Here is a 25,980-nt window from a genome sequence, read left to right as displayed (position 1 = left end):
AGCTCAGGACACCAGTATGTCACACATACCCAACATCCTGGACTCATACCGGCATGACACCAGAGGCATCAACCAGGTCGTGTCCAGACTCTCCGAGATGCAGGGGACCCTCGATGAGATTAAGAACCTGCAGGTCGAGCATCATGCCAGTCATCAACAACACCAAGGACGGATGGAGGCAAGACTGGCTGAGCTCCTGGCAGTGCACAGGGACGTGAGCCAATCACTCCGTCAGATCACCCAAAGCATGGGCAACCCTCCCTGTGCCACCAGGTGTAGACCAGCACCAGACACAGGGAGGGAGGAGGAGGAGGAGGATTCGTCTCACGGAGCGTCCCCAGCATCGTCAAGGCCTGCATCTGAGGGTCCCCGGAGGAAGGTGGGTTGTCCACGGAAAAGACCGTGAGAGTCAGCGGACCATCCACATCTCCCAGTTCACCTGGCCTGACACCTGGCCTTCTGGCGCAACAGCAGCACCTCATCCAATAACATTCTCAGCCACATGGACTTGCTGGTCACAGTCTGACCAATGATGACCAACACTGTGCCCTGGACTTTGATGACTTCCAATGCCAAGGATACCATCTCCCCCTGTGAACTTTGGATTCTATTCCCCTGGTAGAGCACCTAATTGCATCTACCAAACCACTTACCCTACCGCAAATAAATATATCACTTTGGACATGAGACGTTCCTGTCATTTTGCATTATTCAACGACATATGTGTGTGGAAATGTCAAACTATGCCTGAGTGTTGAACTAACTCCAGCCATCCATACCCTGGGATCAGAGCCTGGTACAGGACACACATGGGTCACAAGGTATCATTCAATGGAGGCATGGAGCACAACACTCACCTGTGATGGCCTCTGGCTGCTTAGGAGGTGCTTGATAAACTGTGCGGAGAGACCTATTTGGGAGATTATCATCAAGGCGTAGAGGTCATGGCTCATGTGGAGGTTCCCGGGGAGGGAGTCCCAGGTATGTTTGGCCAGGTGGGAGAACAATGTCCTGTATGCTGGAGTACGGTGGATGTGAAGAACGGTGGCCAGGGCAAGGTTGGATGCACGGAGATGGCCCAATGGGATCTTGGATGACAGACGTACAAGGTTGGTTGGGGTCGTGGTTGTGGACTGCCTTCTGAGTGTGGGTGGGGAGTGTGGAGGTCATCCTGCAGCAGACAGTGATCCATTGCAGCTATCTATGGTGGACGGTGAGGTGGCTGGGGCACAGGGTGTTGAATCTGAGGTGTGCAGATGCACCCTGGAAGTGGACCAGTTTCCTGGGAGTTTGGATGTACTTGCTCCATAGAGGGCAGGGCAGTATTTGACACGGATGTTGTCATGGACCTGGGGGATGGTCTGTCTTTTCTTGGAGTGGATCTATCTGTGGATCATGTGCATAATGCAGAGGGCGTTGCAGATGGTGTGGACTAGCATGGCATATGTGAGCGAGCCAAACATGATGCACACCATCTTGTGTGTGTGGCCACTGGGTGCTTGTGCAGGGCTCTTGCGGGTGGGACACAGGCACTTGACCCAGCTGGAAGGGGACGATCCTCAGATGATCACCTCAGTCCTGTACAAGTCCAGCCTCAGGTGGCTCCTGTTCAGCCATTCATCAATGGATCTCAAACATACTTTAATGATGGAACTGCCAATGGCTGTGTCTGTGTTGAGGGTGAGGAGCACCTGGCTGTCAATGGCATACGAGCTGAGGATGAGGTGCTGTGTGCATGTGATGGTGGAGAGGGGGGTCCTGGACACTCTGTAGATTGACATGCTGAGAGATGATACCTGTGCCATGTCCCAGACGATGACACCATACTACATGCTGAAGCCTTGAGTCCCACTCCCATTCCCCCTGCTGGGCTACAGAGCCTGTGGGGAGTATTAGGGAGGTGACCTGGTTGGTGTGACAGGGCCTGGAAGGTGGGGCAGCGCAGTGTAGGCAGTTGGAGTTGTACACTCAGCATGCAAAGGTGTCGTGTGTGTGCCCAGGGTATGTCTGACAGCAGGCGTTAGATGTGCGGATGGACATTGCTCGGAGTGTGGCTGATACATCAGACTGTAGTGTGATGTGGGTTATGCAAGGACAGGATGGTGGTGCAATGTGCACCTTGCATGTGCTGATGGTCCAGCCTTTGGCACCGCGTGGTGGCAACAGTGGCATAGACAAGCTGAGGACAGCCAAATGAATGGGTGGAGGGAGGAAGTGAGGAGCATCTTGGAGGCGTGTGTGTTGCCAAATCTGGATACTCTGTGGGCCCTTGCTGCAGGGGCCGCAGCAGCAGGTGGCATCTCCGTGCAAAATGACAGAATTTGCACACATAGACTAGGATGTCAGAAGGACAACTGCAACAGGCACGTGTGTAAAGTAAGGAGTGTCCAGAATCACATGGCACACCCAGAGACAATGCATGCACACTCACCAAAGAAGCATGACACCGGATCAGGAAACTGAAGGCCGACCTGAGCACAGGAGACACACCCTCAGCAGCTGTTGATGGCCCATTGTGTGGAACAACATGCCAAAAAACATACATGACCATGTACTTCATGCCCAATAGGGAGCCTAATCCATGAGCAACTGCATGCATGTTGCTAAACTACACATGGACTCCTATGCATAATCTTCCACAACTATGCCAGATATGCCGCATGCAAAGTGGCAAGAGACCTGTATTGACAGAGATGAGGCACCATGGAGTGTGACGAACACCTTTATTACTCAGCCTCACACTAAGGGAAATGAATCAATTGGAATAGACTCACAGGTCATTTGGCTGACCATGTGTGACCTACACTGGACACCCCCTTCAACACACAGATGTGTAAATCCTACTGAGCTGGCACACAAGTGAAGGGGTTGAGCCTAACACCCCTTGCTGCACACGGAGAGTCTACGATTCCCCATTGAGCCTCATATGGGGATGTCCCACACTATATCCACCATTAGCATCCCGTATGTTCCTGAGGGACGTTATACACACATTGATGCCTTCATCTGACTCCACAAACCATTACAGATGACTGTCAGGAAGGGTGACTATCAATTCATGGGAGCCATGCAACACGTCATGTGGCCCATGGTGAGTCGACATGTATGCATGGTAACACAACATGCACAGGAGCAGTCCCCACATATCACACACATGTACCACCCACAAAATGCCTTGCTGCACTCCTTACCCCAAATGACTTTTCACCATGTCTGTGCATGTAACTCTGATCCAGCACACGTTGCAATACTCATGAGGAATAGCAGGAGGGCAATGATGACATGAGCAGACGACAGCCGCAACAACCTGTGGAGGCGAGACACACAACAAGTCAGTGAAGAGCTAGTAATCCTCAGACATGTACATGTACTCAACAGGAATGATTTTGTCACCATGCCCTTAATAAATTTAGTGTCCCAGCTAATATGTGTGGAATGACATCATCACTTGAATGACACATCAGAACACACCTCCAAGTCACTTAGCACACAGTCAGCTCGACACACACATTGGAACACATGCCACACAAGGCTCAAAGCGTGCACACTCAGACACAGGGACTCACCATCATGAGAAGAAGTTGCAGATAAGCTGACTCTGGATGTCCTCATCCTTATCCTCATCCTCATCCTCACTTGCCCCGTGCCCGAGCCCTTCATCCTCCACGGGTGGATGATCCTGCTCATCCGGATCAAGGATGAGTGACACGGCCTTCTCCACTGCCATGTTGTGCAGCATGCAGCACACAATGAAGATTTTGCAGACCTTCACCGGGGCATATGGGAGGGCACCGCCGGTCTTGTGGAGGCACCGGAATCTGCTCTTCAGGAGTCCAATTGTCCTCTCAATCACACGCCTCGTCTGCCCATGGGTGTCGTTGTACCGGTGTTCTGCGGCTGTTCTGGGGTTGCGGAGAGCCTCATCAGCCATGGCATGTTGGGATAGCCAGAGTCCCCTACATGGAAACATCATGTGAAGAAGTGGGTCAGGAGATGCCGTAAGATACAAAGATAGCGCTGAACACAGGACTAACAGAGTATACCCACCAACAAGACATGCTCGTTCCGCGTGCAGATGCAGCATCATTTCTGGCACCCTGCTATGCCTCATGATGTATGCATCGTGTGCGGACCCTGGAAAACATGCACAGACATGGGAAATCAGCATGTTAGCAAGACACACCACAAGGGCATTAATGGAGTGGTAATGTTTTCTTTTTCTATAGGCTACCTCGTGTGCCTGTGGTGGTACCAAAGCCACATGTGTTCCATTAATGGCCCCAATTACATGAGGCATCCCTCCCAGGGCATAGAACTCACCCTTGACACCTGTCAACTGCTCACAAGTGGGAAAATTGATGAATTCATCCAGGTGCACCAACATGGCTTCTATAACATTATGCAGGACACGGCTGAACATTGTCTGGGACATGCCACCGACATCAGCTATGGTCAATTGAAACGTGCCGGTGGCAAAAAAATGTAGGGCTGCCATCACCTTCATCTTGGGGGTCAGAGCTGTAGGATACCTGTGTTGTGGTTGGAGGTGTGGTGCAAGCCGGCGGGTCAAGTCCTCTATCAACTCTTGCGAGAAGCGGTATCTGCGTATGCAGTCATGTTCACACATGGCATCCAGGTCTGGCATTTGTCTGGGGAGAGGCGGTGCCCTGCAGAGATTTGGAAGGAATAACGAAGATTGAGTACATTACCACACCAATGTCACTGAGGTGAGCACATGTTCAACAGCTAATACACATCTGCTTAATACAGAGTACATGCTGTGCAATACATCCAGGACACGTGGGCCAGCCAGGTGATACTCCTACGAAGAGCCAGCCACAATAGTTGCATGGCAATATTGACGTGACATGCCATTAAAATAGCTGTGGGCCAGTGTAAGTGACAAGCCAGACACATTACATGAGTGACAGACATCCACATATCAACATTTGAAGGATGTCATCTCATACAGACAGCTGGCGGGAGTCTAGACGCACAGGTCACATGTCATCTGGAAAAGGACAGATAACACACATTTCCATGAAGGGGTACATGTCAAAAACTGATGACACAGACATTGAGAGAACGCAGATATTGCCTCATGTCTGGAAGTCATCTTCGAACCATCATGACAGAATGCAACTTGTGAGTCCACATGTGGCATGGTGTGCGTATATGTGTGTCATACACATATACACACAGACACATGTTGGATGCTGCAACAGCAGATGGAGTTGACGGAACACCAATGGAAAGCTCATGGGAACACATGACACACACATGACATAGTCACATCGTGGCACGCTGGGAGTCACATGTCAGGTGTAATTATCCGTGTACCTGGCATCTGGGGACAGTTGCGGGTGTTGCTGGCTGTGCCATACCAGTGATGCAGTGCTTGACACGTGTGTCGCACATGCACACATGTGCAAAGTGTGAAGGGGAAGTGTGCCACGTAGTGCCCCATCACACATGACATGTGTAAACAGCTCATCACACATCTATTGTGCCACAACATGAGGAGACATGTGCCACATCACTGCCTGACTCACCTAGGCCCTGCACATGAAGGACTGCACTGACAATGAGTTGATGTACAGCCTTGTGCGAGTCTGACACCTCCATTCCTTTCATGTGCGCCTCCTATCACCAGTGTAAGCAGTGAAACACAGTACACACGCTCTGAGGGCATGTGTAGGGCCCGTACTCACGCGTGAATACCTGCCGTACACACGTGAATACGTGCCTATCACTATAGTTGTGTTACTGTAGGTCCGAGTGATATGGCACGTATTCACGCGTGTACGGCCCGTACACGCGTGAGTATGTGCCGTATCACTAGGCCCTACGGTACCCACAACTATAGTGATAGGCACGTACTCACGCGTGTACTGCCCGTACACGCGTGAGTATGTGCCTATCACTAGGCACGTACTCACCGTAGGGCCTAGTGATACGGCACGTACTACGTGCCGTTTCACTTGGACCTACAGTAACACGACTATAGTGATAGGCACGTACTCACGCGTGTACGGCCCGTACACGTGTGAGTGCGTGACGTATCACTAGGGCCTACGGTACACCCAACTATAGTGATAGGCACGTACTCCCGCGTGTACGGCCCGTACACGCGTGAGTACGTGCCGTATCACTAGGCCCTATGGTACCTCCAACTATAGTGATAGGCATGTACTCACGCGTGTACGGCCCGTACACGCGTGAGTACGGCCCATATCACTGTAGTGATGGTGCCCTAGGGGTATGTGTGAAACGCGCCATACCTGTGTGGGGATTTAAGAATTACAATGGGGACACTTGAGGGACAAGTATTAGGGCCTAAATGCATGCTGGTTGTCATGGATACCGAGCTTCAAGTTCAAAATCTTACATTATGTGGTCTGGAAAAAGCAGTTGGCCACATTATACATTGTTGCAAAGTGGTTGTTGAATTGACATGATGCTGCAAAATCGAAAGATGCAAAGGCTGTCACTGGTGTATGTTTAAAGGGATTGGAGGAAACGTAGGATGCAAATGAGTCTGACCAATCACTCTGTACTCCTGTAAATGAAATAGGCCAGCAAGGCAGATATAAAGCAGGCAGAACCCATGAGAGGGCACTTGCCTGCACAACATGTCAGTCGATACTACTGCTGCTGTATTGTCTCCCTCTGGCACCATGTCAAGGACTGTGGAGAGGGCCCAGCCTTTCACCCAGGAGGAGAACGAGGCCCTGCTGGATGTGATCCCCCCATGGTACCCCATGATGTATGGTCGACCAGGGGAGCAGGTGAGTGCTGACTCCACTACCTTTGCCTGTGCACCTTTATTGTGTCTGTCAATTCTGACATTGTGGCCAGGTGTGACAGACATGCAATGTTGGTTGGAGTGGGTCCCAGGGGGGGGTGGCTTATGTCTCTCATGCAGGGCTTGATGTAGTTCATGTGTGCACTCCTCACTTGCATTGTGCTTACTGTGACATTCACTGCATAGTGCTTGGCACATTCCGCCAGCCTAATCCTCTTGGGCATTCTTGTTCTATTGTCCTGCGGTGATTCAGTGGTCACCCCGGTGTGACAGGTGACTGCACCCACAGATGTGTGTGAGAGTTGAGTGGAGCTTGGTGAGAGTGGTGAGAGTGTCCAAATGATGTGTACGCCCCCTGGACATTGATGTGTGTGAATGTTTCTTGTCATGTGGGTGAGTGTCTATGTGGAGTGTTGCACCACAGCTGCATGGAGGAGGCAACTGCTCAATCCATCTGATGTGTGAAGTAAGCCGTGCTGTGTGTCTGACTTGCTGAGCTAGCCCCACAAGTGTGACCCCACCCTGGCAAGTGGCACATGTGCAGAGTGAGGTTTGCATCTGCTGTTGCCAATTGCAGGTGATTGATGTGTGCCTGTGTGTGTCTGTGTACTCTGCTGAGGTTTCGTCAGTGGCCTGGGGCATGTGACTGCTTTGCGGTGCTGTCCATCAGCCTTGTGTTGCTTGGGATGCACAGTGTGTGCCACGATCAGGGATTGTTTCACACCCCTCATGCTACCTGTGTACTTACTATGCCATGTAGTGCATTGGTGCGTCCCCAGTGGAAAAAGTCCCTATGACGCAGTGGAAAAAGTCCCTATGACTAAGGTGCTATTACTTGCCAGCATACTATGCCCTGTTCAACAAATCTAAGATGTTCAAATGTGTGTCTCTGTGACATGGTGCAGGTGTAGTGATGTTGTCCCACTTTGTCATCCACACAGGTATCCCCCTACCACAAGGGGAAGATCTGGAAGGATGCCGTCAAGGCCGTGCAATCAGTGGAGGGTTGCAGTCGGCGCCTGCCACAAGTGAGGAAGAGATGGCAGGACATCCGGTGCTGGACCCGGAGGATCACCCGGGTCATGCTGAAGGACTCACCTCCTCGCAAGCATGGCGGGTGCCGGCGCCTGACCCACCAGATGCGGCGTGTCCTGGCAGTGGTCTTCCCTGACCTGGATAGGTGGATACAGGAGTTACAGCAGCAGGAAGGGGGTAGGTATATGTGTGTTTGTTGTGTGTCGCAAGCTTTTGGAGCTGCTCAGTCGTCTGGATACATTGCCAGGCTATATATGTGCAGTGGATATCCTGTACCCCTGTACTTCCTCCCTTCCCCTCCTAGACATGTGTTACCTGGTCTGTGTGTTATCACTATTGCACATGGGCATCTAGGCTGCCAGTTTATCAAGGTGCACACTGCTTTCAGCATCATGTGTGGGGTGGTCTGCCTGTGCACTGTCCTGTTCAGTCATTTGGGGGTGCATAATTTTTGGCACTGATGCTGAGTCCCAACATAGCAGTGTGAGGGCTCAAATGAACAGACTTGCTGCATGCATTACCAATGTTGTGGCCTCAGACATGATGTGCATGAGTGGGATATATGCATAGTTCCGGGACGGTTGCTCCTGTAACAGTCAGCTCATTCCAGCACCATGGAGCAGTGTGCACACTACAGTCCCCTGACACAGCCTGCCCTCCTACTCATGTGTGTCATCCAACACTGTGCACATTCACTGTGGGTTCATCATGGCTCTGCCTCTGTGGCATTGTTCCCTGGCCTAGGTAGTAGTTTTCACATGTGTGATACATTTGCCCACTGGACAGGGATACACCAGTTTGCTTGTGCATACTCACACTGGGCAGTGCCTGTGTGGCTATTCACAACAATCTGTTGATGTTTGTTTGTGACCAATATGTTTTGGCAGCCCTACAAGGTGATGTCGTGTTAATGCAGCTAGTTTTCAAGCACAGTTATTGTAACCCTGAATAAGAGGTTTCACTTCTTGATCGGTATCAGTCACATTGACTCAGGTATGGGTGGATGTGTGCGGGAGGGGCGTACATGTTCAACCCTGATGTTTCATTGCCAGTTCTGACTTTTGTGTGATGATTCGCAGTACAGAAAGTCATCGTGCAGTGCCCCCGTGATGTTGGCCAGTGCTTAATGTTCATGCTTCATTGCCTGTGTCAGTTTTTGACAATCATATATCCTGCTTGTACATTGTTGCCACCTTTGTGTGGTTCAGATGCTACACAGTTGTGACTTTGTGTGCTGACATCTGTGGGTACATTCTGGCTTGCAATGAGGGGGAACCCACAGTACAGCTAGGCTTTTTTGCTAAACAATTGCAGGCCCATTAGCTTATGCATTGTCCTGGGTGTGGACATGTGTGCCACTCCAGATGACAGTCAGTAGGTCATATGTGTAGCCAACTGTGTGATCAGGTGACGGATAGCCATGTGACAAATGACATTATTCAAGTTGTTACTCAGAGAAAATGTCCATTGGCACTCACTACACCTGTCAACATGTGTCAATGTTTCATATGCTTGACCCTGTTGTTTGGTTGTGAAGGACAATGATGTGCCTGCATGACAGATGTCTCCCGAGGAAGTGCACAAGACACCACCTTTACACTTTCCAGGGACACGCTGGCACATTTTAAAGTAAGGCACAGTTTGAACAAAACTTGTTTGGAGTTCATACATACACATGTTCCCACAGTGTGCTAGCATTTGGGTTAGTCCTTGGTTGTTGCTGATGCCAACTTATGAGTGTCAAGTCATCCAGACCACCCTGGTGCCATGTATATGTACTTACTCATACGCCATTTCTGCCTAACAGTGGCTGATTTGAATGAGTCTGGCAGCTCAGACAATGACTGTGTACATGTAGTTTGGTGTGCACCTCCTTGTGTGACTTCTGCTATACAGACACATGTGTGTTGTGTTCACATTCACACATGCTAGACATGTCCATTGTGTAAAGGGTTGTGATTCTCCAGGAGTCACAATGTATTTCTTTCGGCTGTCAAAAGTACTCACAGGTCTCTGCATTGGCAGTGGCCTGGGGCATGTGACTGCTTTGCGGTGCTGTCCATCAGCCTTGTGTTGCTTGGGATGCACAGTGTGTGCCACGATCAGGGATTGTTTCACACCCCTCATGCTACCTGTGTACTTACTATGCCATGTAGTGCATTGGTGCGTCCCCAGTGGAAAAAGTCCCTATGACGCAGTGGAAAAAGTCCCTATGACTAAGGTGCTATTACTTGCCAGCATACTATGCCCTGTTCAACAAATCTAAGATGTTCAAATGTGTGTCTCTGTGACATGGTGCAGGTGTAGTGATGTTGTCCCACTTTGTCATCCACACAGGTATCCCCCTACCACAAGGGGAAGATCTGGAAGGATGCCGTCAAGGCCGTGCAATCGGTGGAGGGTTGCAGTCGGCGCCTGCCACAAGTGAGGAAGAGATGGCAGGACATCCGGTGCTGGACCCGGAGGATCACCCGGGTCATGCTGAAGGACTCACCTCCTCGCAAGCATGGCGGGTGTCGGCGCCTGACCCACCAGATGCGGCGTGTCCTGGCAGTGGTCTTGTTAGCGACAATACTGTTTGTTTCACAGTGAACAAGAGGTGGCATGCCTTCATAGTCTTGCTGTGCTCAACTGATCCCAGACACTAGCTTCTCATGATCTTGTGATTTCAAGTTATTTGCGGTTGTGTCCTAATTTTCATTGTTTTCAAGTGGCATGGTGGGTCAACCAACTGGGGAGTGCAGGGCTTACATATGTGGGGAGTATCCTGGATGTTACTCATGTCATGATGCCTTTCCTGATATGCATTGTTGCCTATTTTGTTTGGACTCATGTGTCAGATGTATACAGGTGACTGATTTTTTCCTGTCTCTTCACCTTGCCCACAGCATCATCGGAGGACACCGAGGGAGACACCGGCACGGTCGTGGAGGAGGGATCAATCAGTGGTGCCACCACTGCTGAGGAGTCGGTGGAACTAGTGGCACGGAGGGCGAGGGGAGTGAGGCGGAAGACCTGCCCAGTACCAACACTGACTACGAGGCAGACGGTTCTGAGGCTGAGCTCCCAGAGGGAGCTGAGGCTGCTCCCACAGCTGAAAGCAGCAGTACATCTCTCGTCGCCCCCTCCATTCCCATCACCGCCCTCCCACTTGCTCGGGTCCCTTCTGTCCGTGCTAGGCCACACCGTGTCTCCTTCGTGCCAGGCACCGCACCCCCTGCCCCTGTCCCCCCTGCTGCCCTCACTGCAGAGTCTGTGGACATTCAGCAGCAGTTGCAAGTTGGGCAGACATCGATCCTGACTGTCCTCCATGGCCACACCAGACTGCTGACCCAGATGGTGTCGTCCATGGAGGGCATGTCATCAGCGATGTCTGACCAACGGATGTTGCTGAGGTCCCTGGACTCGTCACTGACGGCAGTAGTGAGTCACCTGCAGCGCTGCATCCCCCCCTACCCCTGCCCCATCCACAAGTCCCACACCCTTGCCTGTCCCAAGCACACCAAGACATCCACACACATGCACCCCACCAGACACAAGCAGCACACCACCACGTAAGGGCAAGCGCACACCTCCTGACACGCACACTCAGGGGGAAGCAGGCACACTCACTGGGTCTGGGGCACACAGGCAGGCACGCAGCCACAGTCCTCATCCGCATGACTCACAACCCAGTCCCTCCGATGTCACTCCCCTTGGCTCCCCTGCCCCAGATTCGGAGAAGGAGGCCTACTTTGCTGGGCTGGGCCTCAGCCCCACTAGTTCACCTGGACGCAAACGGTCAAGGCACTCCACGGGTAGGGGAGTTAAGTCCCCCAGCCTGTCCACCACCTCTCCCAGTAGCACTGCAACCCATCCCTCCGACCCCCCCCTCCTTGGGGCCTGTTCTTTCTCCGGGTGCAGGGGAGACGCTTGAAGAAATGGCAGAAGTGTGCAGCGCCGAGCTCGCCTCCACCTTTGGCGCTGCCCCACCCCCTGTGGTGGAGTCGTCCATCCCTGCACCCACCACACCTACCCTTCCCCCTCCTGTCCCTGCGGTGCCTGGTCCTTCCCCACATTATGCCCCCCCCAGCCGACGACACAGTCTTGTGATGTGCAGGCAAGCTAGGGGAGATGCATGGCCATGTGTCCCTCCCCAAGGACTGATGATATGGACTGGCCATTGGCCTTTGTGAATAGTCTCGTTTACACATTATTATTTTCATGCTGAATAAAGCATTTTCTTTTTTGTTTGAAAAGTCTTGCATTTCAGGTATTGATGTTGATGCTGATGCTACAGGAGTTAGGGTTGTGGGCATGTGTTATGTTTCAGGGAAATGTTGTAGTCTGCTGCTCATGGGGTGGAACCTGGTATCTGCGTGCCATCACAAGGTCTCTGCAAAGATTCTTTGTCGTGTATGCTCTTTGTGTTTGGAGACATTGTCCCAAGGAGTGTTCCTTCCTCTGTGGCACCTGACATCTTCCCTGCAGAGAGTTGCACAATTATTGTGTAGCCCTGTGTCTACATTTCCTTTGTTGGTGATGGATCCCTTCATCTCTGGCCATGCCTGCTTAGCAATGTGTCCGGCTGCATCATCTGTGCCATCCTTGGTACTCACTGTACTTGTGTATAGAATATTTTGCCATGCCTTCATGGATAAATTGTCCCTTTTCCGCACAATGCATGTGTGTAATCCCAGCCTAGTACACATATGGTACTTGTTCTGCTGGGTATTTGAACACCTGACTCACAATTGTGGCCATTGTATCTGTGGGAACTCCAGCCTATTCCTTCCATGACAGACAACATCTTGGTGGCTAGCACAGCACCTGAACATTCCTATCAGTCCTGGGATGTGCGTGACAGTGTGTGTTCTCTTTGGCTCTCTTAGTTTATTAGGCAGTGACATGACTATACAATCTTGTGGCATGATCTCAGTGTGTGTATTGTGCTGCATCTGCCAGGGGTGGGTATGCATGTGTTATTTGTCCTCACACCCACATGTGGTGTGTCATGCAGTGGGGGAAAGACATCCATCCTCCTGGGAGTGGGACACTGCTGTCAGTGATGTGTTGTTATGGCACTATCATCATTGTCCAAAGTTAGGGACACGTACATTCACCCATGGAGTTGTGGTCATCTGATAATGATGTACACCCCCCATGTCTCTGTCCACTGCTGGGAGTTCTCTGCACCCACCCCCATGTCTCTGTCCACTGCTGGGAGTGATGGGCACCCACCCCTCACATGTCCCTGTCCACTGCTGGGAGTCCTCTGCACCCACCCCCATGTCTCTGTCCACTGCTGGGAGTCCTCTGCACCCACCCCCATATCTCTGTCCACTGCTGGGGGTCCTCTGCACCCACCGCCATGTCTCTGTCCACTGCTGGGAGTGATGGCCACCCACCCCTCACATGTCCCTGTCCACTGCTGGGAGTCCTCTGCACCCACTCACCCACCCACTTGCGCCCTTGCTGTGGTACACTGCTGTCCTGGGCATACACCACCCCCAATTTACAGCTGATGTGCTGCACCAAGCCGTACACCTACATCCGTGGCGTGTGTACGCCTTGTATCCATCATGTAATGGGGCTGTAGGGGTACACGTGGTATGGCCCGTACCCATGCTCTGGGGCGTGGGTACGGGCCGTAGCACCATAGTGGCGGTGACGTAGGGGTACGCGTGGTACGGCTCGTACCCACGCCCCCCAGAGCGTAGGTACGGGCCACCATTGTGGCGGTGACATAGGGGTACGCGTGGTACGGCCCGTACCCACGCTCTGGGGAGCGTGGGTACGGGCCGTACCACCATTGTGGTGGTGACGTAGGGGTACGCGTGGTACGGCCCGTACCCACGCTCTGGGGGCATGGGTACGGTCCGTACCACCATTGTAGTGGTGATGTAGGGGTACGTGTGTACGGACTGTACCCACGCTCTGGGAGCGTGGGTACGGTCCGTTCACACGTACCCCTACATCACCACTACAATGGTGGTACGGCCCGTACCCACGCTCTGAGGGGCGTGGGTACGTCCCGTACCACCATTGTGGTGGTGACGGGTACGCATCCACGTCCACTTCCGTTGTGGCGGGACGTGGGATTGGTGGACACGCCCCCCGAAGTGACCAGACCATGGAGGTAATTCATGTGCAGGATGTATTAGTATTTTGTGGGGTGTGGGTTATGTTTCCTGCCCCTTTGCCCCTGGGGGTTGTTCAGACCTTCTGCGGCGTCTTTGTCGGTTTCTGAACACGAGGTCGTAGGCTATGAGGGCCGGGATGACGCGTAGGTTGGGGTCCATCGCTGTCCGTCGCGTACCGGTGCTCCTTGTTTGCGTCGTCCTCAATTTCCCGGCAGTTTTTGGCTCCCGTAAAAAATGCTACGTGCGGAGTGACGTCGGCACGAATCGTACTTGCTGGTCCGTAAAACGCTGCCTGACTCCGTCCGGACGTCGCGTATGCGCCGTCCAGAATCAGATTTGTATATATTTGCCGGTCGGTGTTTTTTACGACTCGTACGGAAATGGTATTTCTGTGCGAATCATACCTGCGAGTTTGTTAGGTGTTTTTCCCGGGTACGAGTCGGCGGAGAAAGCGCTCCGTACGACCATTTGTACCCGGGTTTTACAGGATCGGAATCGGCACCTAGATGTCCAATAAATAAATACATTTTATTTGTAACTTTTAAAGTTTTAGATAATTTCAAAACAATGTTTAAATGTATCACACTCAATATCATTTTATATTTAAATATTGTTTTTTGCATTTTATTAAAACATTTGTTTAATTTTGCCACATCTTAATTACAATTACAATTTTAAAACCTTTACTTATTTATAAACACAAATTTAAATATCTATAAATATTTTGATAATAAATATAACATTGGATAGAAAGATAGATAGATAGATAGATAGATAGATAGATAGATAGATAGATAGATAGATAGATAGATAGATAGATAGATAGATAATTATACATTTTACATAGTTTAACATAGTTAATATTATATCCTATGCGTTCTACTTTGATGTCCATGTCTTCATTATTTTTTATAGGAGTGTGTTAAAGAGCATGTTAGTGCTTATGTGCGGTACTGAAATTACTTCATGCCTCTCAAGTACATTTATCACTATTTTTGGATCTTTTTGCCTGCAATAACTTTAGCAGTGCAATTTTAGAATAGCAATGGGCTTACTCTTTATGGATGGATGTTTGCATTTTATGTGCCTCTGTAAACCATTCCTTTACCACCCTTCAGCAACTTTCATACCCCTCCCTAATCATTTTTAATTTAAAAGTTATTATTCCTCATTTTTCAACCTCTATCCCAGGTTTTTCCCCCATTTACTACTGAAACTTACACCATCTTGTTTAGAGACATCACCATAGAAAAGAGGTGGAGGCATTGGTTTGTAAACAGCATTTTGAAGTATGTGAATAGTGCTACTGTATTACTAATAAACATACTACAAACTTCAGCTTGTTAATAGCCCCCAGGAATTTTGTTGTATGTGAATACTGCAATTGTAGCACTACTAAACGTACTTCACATTGCAAATTGTTAATAGGCCCTGCAGTTATAACACAGTTTTGTGCAGAAACACATGCGCATCTTCACAGATTTCTATTTAGGAACCAGTGCATGAGTTTAGTGGTCAACCTAGTGTTTATAACCTGACAAAGTTATTGACGGGAAGTTCTTTTTAGGCCAAGCCTAGCGGCAGCGCGCTGCTCACTCTGGGTGACTGCTGTAGTATGGGAGAGAAGCCGCACCCACTTTCCTCTCATATTTTTCATTGGCTTGTGTCATTGACTTTCATAAAATCTGCCCTTGGATAATTTATGGGGCTTGTTAGCACCTCTTTAGTATGGCCTTGCCTTCATTTGTACCCTCCCATGGCGACTGGCCCTTTTACTTCAGTAGTTACACGGGACCTGTTATTTAGTATGTAAGGACTATTTACTTAATTGAGTTTCTCTTAGTGCAGGCCGGACTTGTGCTGCTTCAGCTGAAACCAGTTTTGTTTTTTTTAAGCAGCACTGCCGCCCCGTGACACGGTGCCTGTTTTAAATCACTTTAACCCGGCATTATCTTGTGTCTGTTTAAAGCCCCCAAGAAAACTGGATTTAGAAATGATTAGCGAATTAAGTCTTGTGAATTCCAGGTAGCATATAATACTGTGCTAACTGGCTGAAGCTGACAACAGCACATCTGTGTTACATGTCATCTTTACTAAAGCCACCTGACTGGTTGTTATCAAAAGCCTGTTTTATTAACAACAACACCACCACCAATACCACAACTATCACCAATACCACCACCATCAATACCACCAAATCCACCAATACCACCACCACTGCCAATAAAACCACAACCAATACCACCACCACCTCCGATACCACCACCAATACCACCACCACCACCAATGACACCAATACCACCACTAATACCACTACCAATACCACCACCACCAGTACCACTACCACCAACACCACAACCAATACCACCACCTCCAATACCACCACCAATACCACTAACACCACCACCAATACCACTATCACCACCACCAATACCACCACCAATACCACCACCATCAATACCACTGCTACCAATACTGCTACCAGCAATACCACAACCAATACCAACAACAATACCACCACCTCCAATACCACCACCAATACCACCATCACCACCAATACCACCACCTCCATCAATAACACCACCTCCACCACCACCAATACCACCACCATCAACACCACCACCACCATCCACACCACGAATACCACCACCAATACCATTACCACCACCACCAATACCAACACTGATACCACTTCCACCAATACCCCCACCAATAACACCACCACCAATATTACCACCACCATCAATACCACCACCAGAAGCACCACCAATGCCACCACCAATACCAATACCACCACCACCACCATCTTCACTACCACCACCGCCACCACCAATACAATCACCAACACCACTACCACTAATGCCACCACCAATACCACCACCACCAATACCACCACCATCAACACCACCGATACCACCACCACCAATACCACTACCACCAATACCACCACCACTGTGCTAATGGGTGACAACAGTACATCTGTGTTATGTTTCATCTGTACTAAAACCACCTGACTGGTTGTATTCAAAAGACTCCTACTTCCCACCTCCACCACGAGCAACTCTTCCTCCGCCACTGAACACCTCCACTTACAGGTCCAGACCAGCCCTAGAACCACCAGCAGCAGCACCCTCATCTGCAGACCCCCACAGACCCCATGAAGGAAATGGCGAAGAGCAGCTCAACTTCACCCACAACAACAACCTCCCCACCACCTCAACCGATGCCAACCTCACAGCCAAAGAACTCCACCGATGGATCTCCAACTGCGCAGACAAGCTCGCACTCCTATGCAACCCCACCAGACAGTGCCCGTGAAAGGCAACCTGGTTCACCACCAACCTCCAGGAGTCCAGACACACCTGCAGACATCTTAAGAAGACCTGGAGAAACAGCAAAACACCTGAAGACCGCACCACCTACAAGAACGCCATGACAGAATACCGCCAATGCATCAAATCCACCAAAAGGACCTTCATCCAATACAAGATCCTCGCCAACTCCAGGAACTCTTCAGTGTCATTCAGAAATTCACCAAGCCTGCCAGCGAAAGCAAGGAGATCACCCCTTCCCAGGACCTCTGCAACAAGTTTGGATCCTACTTCCATCTGAAAATCAAGTGGCTCTTCGATGATTTCAACGACCAGACTCTCGTCTCTGAGACCACTGCCCACGCCAGCCAGACCACCATCTCCTCCTGGAACCCAGTCACCACCGAAGACACTGCTTTGACCATGAAAGGCACCCACTCAGGGCCCCCATGGACCCCTGCCCACCATACATATTCCAAAGAGCTGTCAACACCATCGTTGCAGAACTACAACGCACCGTCAACGCCATCTTCAAGAATGGCATCTTTCCCGACGACTGGAAATGCTCAGAAGTCAGACCTCTGCTCATGAAACCCTCAGCTGACCGCACAGACATCAAGAACTACCGACCCATCTCCCTCCTCCCATTCACAGCCAGATTCACTGACAAGACCACCAATGCACAACTAACAAAATTCTTTGAAGAAAACTCCATCCTCGACCCCTCCCAATTAGGATTCCACATCAACCACAGCATTGGGACCGCTCTGTTCGCCACCGCAGACGACATCCGCACCCTGCTCGATCCAAGGACACACCACAGCCCTGATCTTACTTGGCCTCTTGGCAGAACTCAACACTGCCTCCCACCGCAAACTCACTGCCAGACTTCATGATGCCAGCATACAAGGAGCAGCCCTCAACTGGATCCGCTCCTTCCTCACCGGAAGAACCCAAAGAATCAGACTGCCTCCCTTCCTCTCCGAACCTACGAAAATCAACTGCGGAGTACCCCAAGGATCATCGCTGAGCCCCACACTCTTCAATATCTACATGGCCCCCCTCGCTGCCATTGTCAGACAGCACATTCTCAGCATAGTATCCTATGCTGACGATACCAAGCTCATCCTCTCCCTAACCAAGAACCCCACCACCAGCAGACTCAAGATTGAGGAAGGAATGAAGGACGTCACATCCTGGATGAGCAGCAGCTGCCTAAAGCTTAACTGGGTGAAGAACGAGGTTCTCGTCCTCAGACCCATCCCCTCTGCATGGGACAACACCTGGTGGCCAACCGCCCTCGTTAGTCCTCCCACCCCCACCGGCCACACCCGGAACCTCGGAATCATTCTCGACTCCGCCATCTCCATGATCCGACAGGTCAACACCGTCGCCTCCAGCTGCATTAACACCCTCCACATCCTCCGAAAGACCTTAAAATGGATCCCCCGATTAAAAAGACCATCACTCACGCACACATAACCAGCAGACTCGACCATGGCAACACCCTCTACACAGGGGTCAAAAAGTCTCTGCTCCGCAAGGTCCAGACTGTACAGAACACTGCAGCCAGACTCGTACTCGGCATCCCTCTACACGAACACATCACTCAACACCTGTGAAACCTCCACTGGCTCCCTGTCGGGAAGAGAGTCACTTTCAAGATACTCACCCACGCCTACAAATGCCTCCACAACACCGGACCCCAATACCTGAATAAAATAATCTACTTCCACCTACCCAAAAGAAACCTCTGATCTGCCAACCTTGCCCTCGCAGAAACCCCACGCATCTGCAGAACCAGAAAAGGTGAAAGACCCTTCTCCTACCTCATGACCAAAACCTAGAACGAGCTCCCGATTGACATTAGACCCTACCCCTCCCTGAACATCTTCAAGAAGACAGTCAATACCTTGCTCTTCAATTGAACAGAGCGGCTACCCCCCCACAGCACCCTGAGACCCTCAGGGGTGAGTAGTGTGCTTACAATTACCTTTGATTGATTGTTTTATTAACAACAACATCACCACCACCACCAGTACCACCACCATCAATACCACCACCTCCACCGACACCACCACCACCACCAATACCATCACTAATACCACCACCATCACCAATACCATCACCAACACCACCACCAATACCACCACCACCAATATCATCAGCAATACCACCACCACCAATATCACCCCAATGCCACCAAAATCACCACAACCACCAATACCACCACCAATCCCACCACCACCACCATTAATACCACCACCACCATTAACAACACCACCACCAATACCACCACCAGCACCACCAATACCACCACCACCAATAACACCACCAATACCACTACCACTTCCACTAATACCACTACCACCACCACTAATACCACCACTAAAACCACCACCACCAATACCACCACCATCAATACCCCCACTGCCAATACCACCACCAACAACAATACCACCAATACCCACACCACCAATATCACTACCACCAGTACCACCACCAATACCACCACCAATACCGCCAACACCATCAATACCACCACCTCCACCACCACCAATAGCACTACCAATACCACAACCACCAACACCATTAATACCACCACCAATAGCACTACCACCACCACCATCACCAATACAACCACTACCACCAAAACCACCACAACAAATATCACTACCACCACCACCACTGCCACCAATACCACCTCCACCAATACCACTACCAATACCACCACCACAACTGCCAAAACCACCATCACCACCACTACCACCACCAATACTACCACCACCACCACCAATACCACCACTAATAACACCACCAATACCACCACCAATACCACCAACACCACCACCACCAACACCACCACCACCAATACCACCACCACCAACACCACCAATACCACCAATACCACAACCACTAATACCACCACCAATACCACCACCACCAATACCACCAATACAACAACTAATACCACCACCACTAATACTGCCACCAATACCAACACCACCAATACCACCACCAACACCGCCACCAATACCACCACCACCACCAATACCACCATCACCATCAATACAACTACCACCAATACCACCACCAATACCAATACTGCCACCACCAATACCACTACCAATACCACCAATGCCGCCGCCTCCACCAATACCAATACCACCACCACCATTACCAGCAATACCAGCACCACCAATACCACCAACACCCTCACCACCAATACCACCAATACCAATAGCACCTCACCACCAATACCACCATTACCACCACCACCAATACAACCACCTCAGCACCCCTGGCTCACTAGTAATAGCAGGGGCACTGTACAAGGCCAGAGCTGCAGCGGAGACCATCTCTCCCTCCCTCCATGGCAGGTGAAAAGCACATCACGAATCAAAGGGAATGGATCACTTGTAACTGGAAGTAGGGGTCCTTTAAATTGTTATCTGAACCATTAATACCTGGATAGGTATTATGAGAACCCTCAATCACGTATTTTTGGTGGTAATGGCGGTTTATCTTGGTTCTCCGCCTTATGAATAGCGGAGACCATCTCTCCCTCCCTCCATGGCAGGTGAAAAGCACAGCCGGCCCCTCCTACAGCTAGAGCTTTTTTATTAGGCCAAAGATAGCAATAACATTACGCAATGCCACACTGCACACTCAAATCACAGCTGGCAGGAAATAGCCCCCTCCTGCTCTTTCTCCTGAGCCGCGACAGTGTAATCACAGAGCAGATGGTGTTGGAGTGCTTTGTTAGTGTTTGTAGCTCGGTCCATATGTAACTCTCACTTCACACTTTGTTCCTGTGTAATTTACAACAAGTACAGATCTTCTTCATTGCACTATTTATCACTACTTTGAAGACACTGCTGTTCAGGTCTCTTCCTCTGATATTTACAGTGTAACAAGTGATTGAGAAGGCCCTTTATTGCAATGCAATAGGTCTCGCATTTGTAAGAGTTTAAGCTATTAGTATTGTAAAAGACAAAGCCTTTTATTTATGTTTTAACATCCAAAACATAAATAAAAGGCATTGTCATTTACAATGCCAATAGCCCAAACTAGGGTAAATCCGACACCTATTGTATTGCAAATGGTCCTTACCTTGTGTAATTAAACAAACCTTTTTGTGTTTGTGTGCGTGTCAATTTTCACTTCTAATGAAGGCTGTGGTTTGTATATCCAGGGCAGCCTTAAATTGTGTTTTTTAACCTCTTAAGTCTCTCCCTCAATCCTCCATGCTGAGACCTTCTTTGAGGTATGAGATATTTTGCAATTAAGCATTCTTAACTTTTTACCTAGAAAACACATCCAGGCCGATTTGGCTAAAATGATAGATTTTAGTCACATTTCTGTGAGGGAAAGTTCAAGAATGTTACACTTTTCCCAATAAAAACTGTACCTTCTTGTGAGGGTGTGTCTATCAACAGAAGGCAGTTAAAATCTACTGTGTGAAATCAATGTGGTATCAATTTGGTTTTCAAATGGTTACAATGGTTACAGATTTGGTGCTTTCCTATCTGAGTGTTAGATCCATCCACACATGGGAGACAGTGGTGTTTTAATCCAGAGAAGCTTGGGAATACAGGGTGGTAACAATTTCTTCACTGTCTGAATGTGTCTGAGTTTTCTGTCACTTAAATAAGGGAGAGAAGCCTTTTGGAACAAAAAGGAGCTGGGATCCACACACACAACACTTACCTAGATTCCCCTTGTTCTCTAGGTTTTGAAAGTGCCAGGGTCAGTAGGATTCCCTAGTTACTTTCCTTACTTGTATGGTATGTATATAACCTTGGAGGGTATTCTAACATCTAAGAAGCTTGGAGCTGCCCTATCTCGACCCTGAAAAAAACAGTCTGCTTTTTAGATTCTTTTGGAATTCTTTGATGGATTCGGCAGTTCTGATGTGGAGGGGGCGATCGTTACAGGTTTTATTGTCCATGTAGGAAAATGCATGACGCCTGGTTGCTAGGGACACGGGTGAAGACGTTAGCCCAGTAGAGGTGTTTGATGTGTGGAACTGGATGCAGCTGTTGAGGTAAGCTAGGTCTTGCTTGTGGGGTGCCTTGTAGGACTGTTTGAGGAGCCTGACAAAGACACATTTGTGAATCTGGAGTCAGTGGAGGCCATTGAGGCATTTGGATATGTGAGACCAGGATAGGAGTTTGAGAGTGAGCTTGGCTGCTATGTTCTCTACTACTTAGAATCTCTTGGTAAGTTGAGAGGTGATGCTGACATAGAGGGTGCTGTCTTAGTCCAGTCTGCTACCGATCAGGGCTTGTATGACTGATCTTCGGATATCTAGCAGGAGCTATCTGAAGACTTATTTGAGGAGCTCAAAGGTGTGGAAGCAGGTGGGGGCAACTGTGTTGATCTGATTGGGCATTGAGATTTTATTTTTGATCATGATTCCTAGGTTCCTGGCTGAGTTGGATGGGCTTAGTATTGGTCTTAGCTGCTAGGGACAGCCTGATGACTAGAGACAGGTGTATATTCTTAAACAGTTTTACTTCTGTGTTGAGTTTCCTGCAATTTGTTCTCATCCAGTTCATAACCTTGGACATTCAGCTGCGGAAATTCACCTGGTGTTTGAGGTGTCTTCAGAGAGGATAATCTGGGTATTGTTCGCATAAGAGATGCTACTGAGCCCATGAACTTAGATGATGTTGATGAGAGGGGTAATGCAGATGTTGAATAGCGTAGAGCTCAGTGAGGGGTCTTGAGGGACACAGCAGATCAGGTTGATGGTGGTGAAAGAGTGTTGGGCTAGACTGGCTCTGTGTCTGCATCCTGAAAGTTACCAGCTGATCCATCAGATTCCTGGTCTTTAGATTCCAATCTTGTGGAGGCATTAGGAGAGGGAAGGGTGGAGTTGAAGATGGTGTTTAAGGCAGCATAGAGGTCAATTAGGATGAGTGCTGCTGAGTCCTCGTTGTGCATGATTAGACGGATATCGTCAGTGGTTGCCATGTGCTGTGGTCAGGTCTGAATCCAGATTGGGAGGGGTCCTGGAGGTGGCTGGAATTGAGGTGATTGGCCATTTAGCTGTTGATGAGTGTTTCCATTACTTTTGTTGTGTATGGTAGGATGCAGATGGATCTGTATTTAACCAATGTCTTTGTGTTCATCGTGGGTTCTTCAGGAGTGATAAGACGGTGGTCTGTTTTCAGGAGTCCGGGAAGATGGTCATAGAGAGAAAATCATGGCTGATTGGTGTGAGGGCCATGCATATTATATTGAGTCCTTTGGTGAAAATGACGTGAGGGCATGGATCTGAAGGGGTTTCAGAGTGGATGGAGCACATGGTGTTGGGAGATTCCAAAGGGGAGATGGCTGACCAGCAGGTCAGGTTTGCATCAAGGATCTTCTTGTCATTGGGCTGAAGGATAACAAGGGTGGAGAGGTTTGGTTGGAGTAAAGTTGTTATAGATGGTGATAATTCGGCTGGTGAAGTAGTTCGATATTTGGATGAAAATATCCTGTGAGGGGGTGATGGTTGTGGACCTGGTGGCAGATAACATGAATTATTCACTATTGCAAAGATTTAAATCAAGAAGATTGATCCATTTTTAATCTGTTTGATAAGTTCTGAGTTCTTGGTGGCTATGTGTAGCTGGTGGTAAATCCTGTGGGCTGATTTATTGGTAGGTATAGCATTGTTGTCATTTGGTGCTGCTTCATCAGTGTTCCAACTGTTTGCAGTGGCACTTGTTGGAGTGGAGGTCTTCCATGCCCATCCACCAGCTTACCAGTGACTTTGACTGAGATGTGGATGTGGTGCTTAGCGGCACCAGGGAGTCTGTTCAGGAGGTGATCCATGTGTTGAAGCTCATGCTCGCACATGATAGGTCATCATGGGGGAGTGGGTGTTGTGATGGAAGCTCTGTGGTCAAGATTTCTACTGGGATCTTACTGTAGTTGAGCAGGGCAGTTTTATTCCATAAACATCTGTGTTGGTTGGGGAGGTGAAGGCCTAAGCGGTTGAGGGAGTGGTTGGTCCAGGTGATTGAGAAGTCGCTGAAAACAGGGTCCAGGAAGGGTCAAGCTACATGGTTGAGTTCGATCACTCTAACGGTGAGTCCTAATATGCACTGGTCTCCTAGGAAGTTGGTACTGTTGTGGTTGATGTGATCCTCTATGATCTTGAATGAAGGAGTTAGAGGTGAGCACCAGTGGTGAACACCCTAAATATCGATTCAGAAATATCGACTGCTCAGAATATCGAATTCAAAATATAGAGTGGACAGAATATCGAATTATCAAAATATAGTTAGGTCAGAATATCAAAATTGGGGTACGAAATATCGATTTCCAGAATATCGAATTTAAAAATATAGAATTCCATAATATTGAATTTTAAAATATAGATTACCATAATATTGAAATTAAAAATATAGATATCTATAATATTGATTTTTTTTTAGTGTTATGTATGGTAGTATATGTGTTAAAATTATGTATTATTTTTGTAATGTATGTTTAATTCATTTAAACTAATGAATGCTATGTAATTTAATTTTTGCGTAATTTAATTCCATAGCGGGTTGTGGGTTTATAGGGGAATAGGGTGGGAAGTAATTTAATTATGGTAAATTAAATATGAATTATATTTATATGTTTTGATAATTAATTGATTGATAATTAATGATTAATTGGTAATTAAGTTTTATTAATTGGTAATTTATTTTAAATTAATTGATTAATTGATAATTATGTTAATTGTATTTTTTATTATTAGGAGCGGGTTGTGGGCTTGTCGGGGAATTGGGTGGGAAGTAATTTAATTGTAAGAAATTAATTAATTATTTTATTATTTATGTGTATTGATAATTAATTATTAATTGGTAATTAATTTGTATTAATGGGTAAATAATTTGTATGAATTGCTAATTAATTTTTATTAATTGCAAATTTATTTTCAATAATTGATTAATAGATCATGTTAATTGTATTTTTTATTATTGGGAGTGGGTTGTGGGTTTATAGGGGAATTGGGTGGGAAGTAAATTAATTGTAATAAAGTAAATATTAATATTTTTATTTAGAAGTATTGATAATTAATAATTAATAATTAATTGGTAATTCATTTGTATTAAACGGTAATTATTTTTTATTAATTGGGGAGTCTTTATGCGGTCTTTGTGGACCTAAGGGCAGCCTTCGATCTAGTCCCTCGCCTTAAATTATGGAAGGTGCTGAATGATTTGGGATTGCATCCAGGACTTTTACTTTTAATCCAGAGGCTTCATGAGGATATTTCCGCTAGAATAAGGTGGGGAGGCCAGGGCGAGACAACGGAGGCTTTTCCGGTAGAAAGGGGGGTTCGCCAAGGGTGTGCAATGGCCCCGACTTTATTTTCTTTATATATTAATGGTATTGCTGATCGGCTTCTAGCAGAAAATATAGATGTTCCTTCTCTCGCGGGTGCTAAAATCCCGATTCTAATGTTCGCCGATGACACGCTCTTAATTGCTAAGTCTCCAAGCGGTCTACAACGAGCATTAGGTATCTTCGAGAATTTTTGCCTGGAACGGGGTCTTGAAGTAACTGTCAAGAAAACTAAGTTCATGGCTTTTAATACCCACCGGCATTTCAAAAACTCGTTTTTATTGTTCAACCAATCCTTAGAACAAGTTCAGGCTTTTACCTATCTAGGGGTCAATATCCAGAATAATCTTAAATGGGCCAAACAGAAAGA

This window comes from Triturus cristatus, chromosome 6 (genome assembly GCF_964204655.1).
Source record: "Triturus cristatus chromosome 6, aTriCri1.1, whole genome shotgun sequence".
Lineage (NCBI taxonomy): Eukaryota > Metazoa > Chordata > Amphibia > Caudata > Salamandridae > Triturus > Triturus cristatus.
This window is presented reverse-complemented; position numbering follows the sequence as displayed.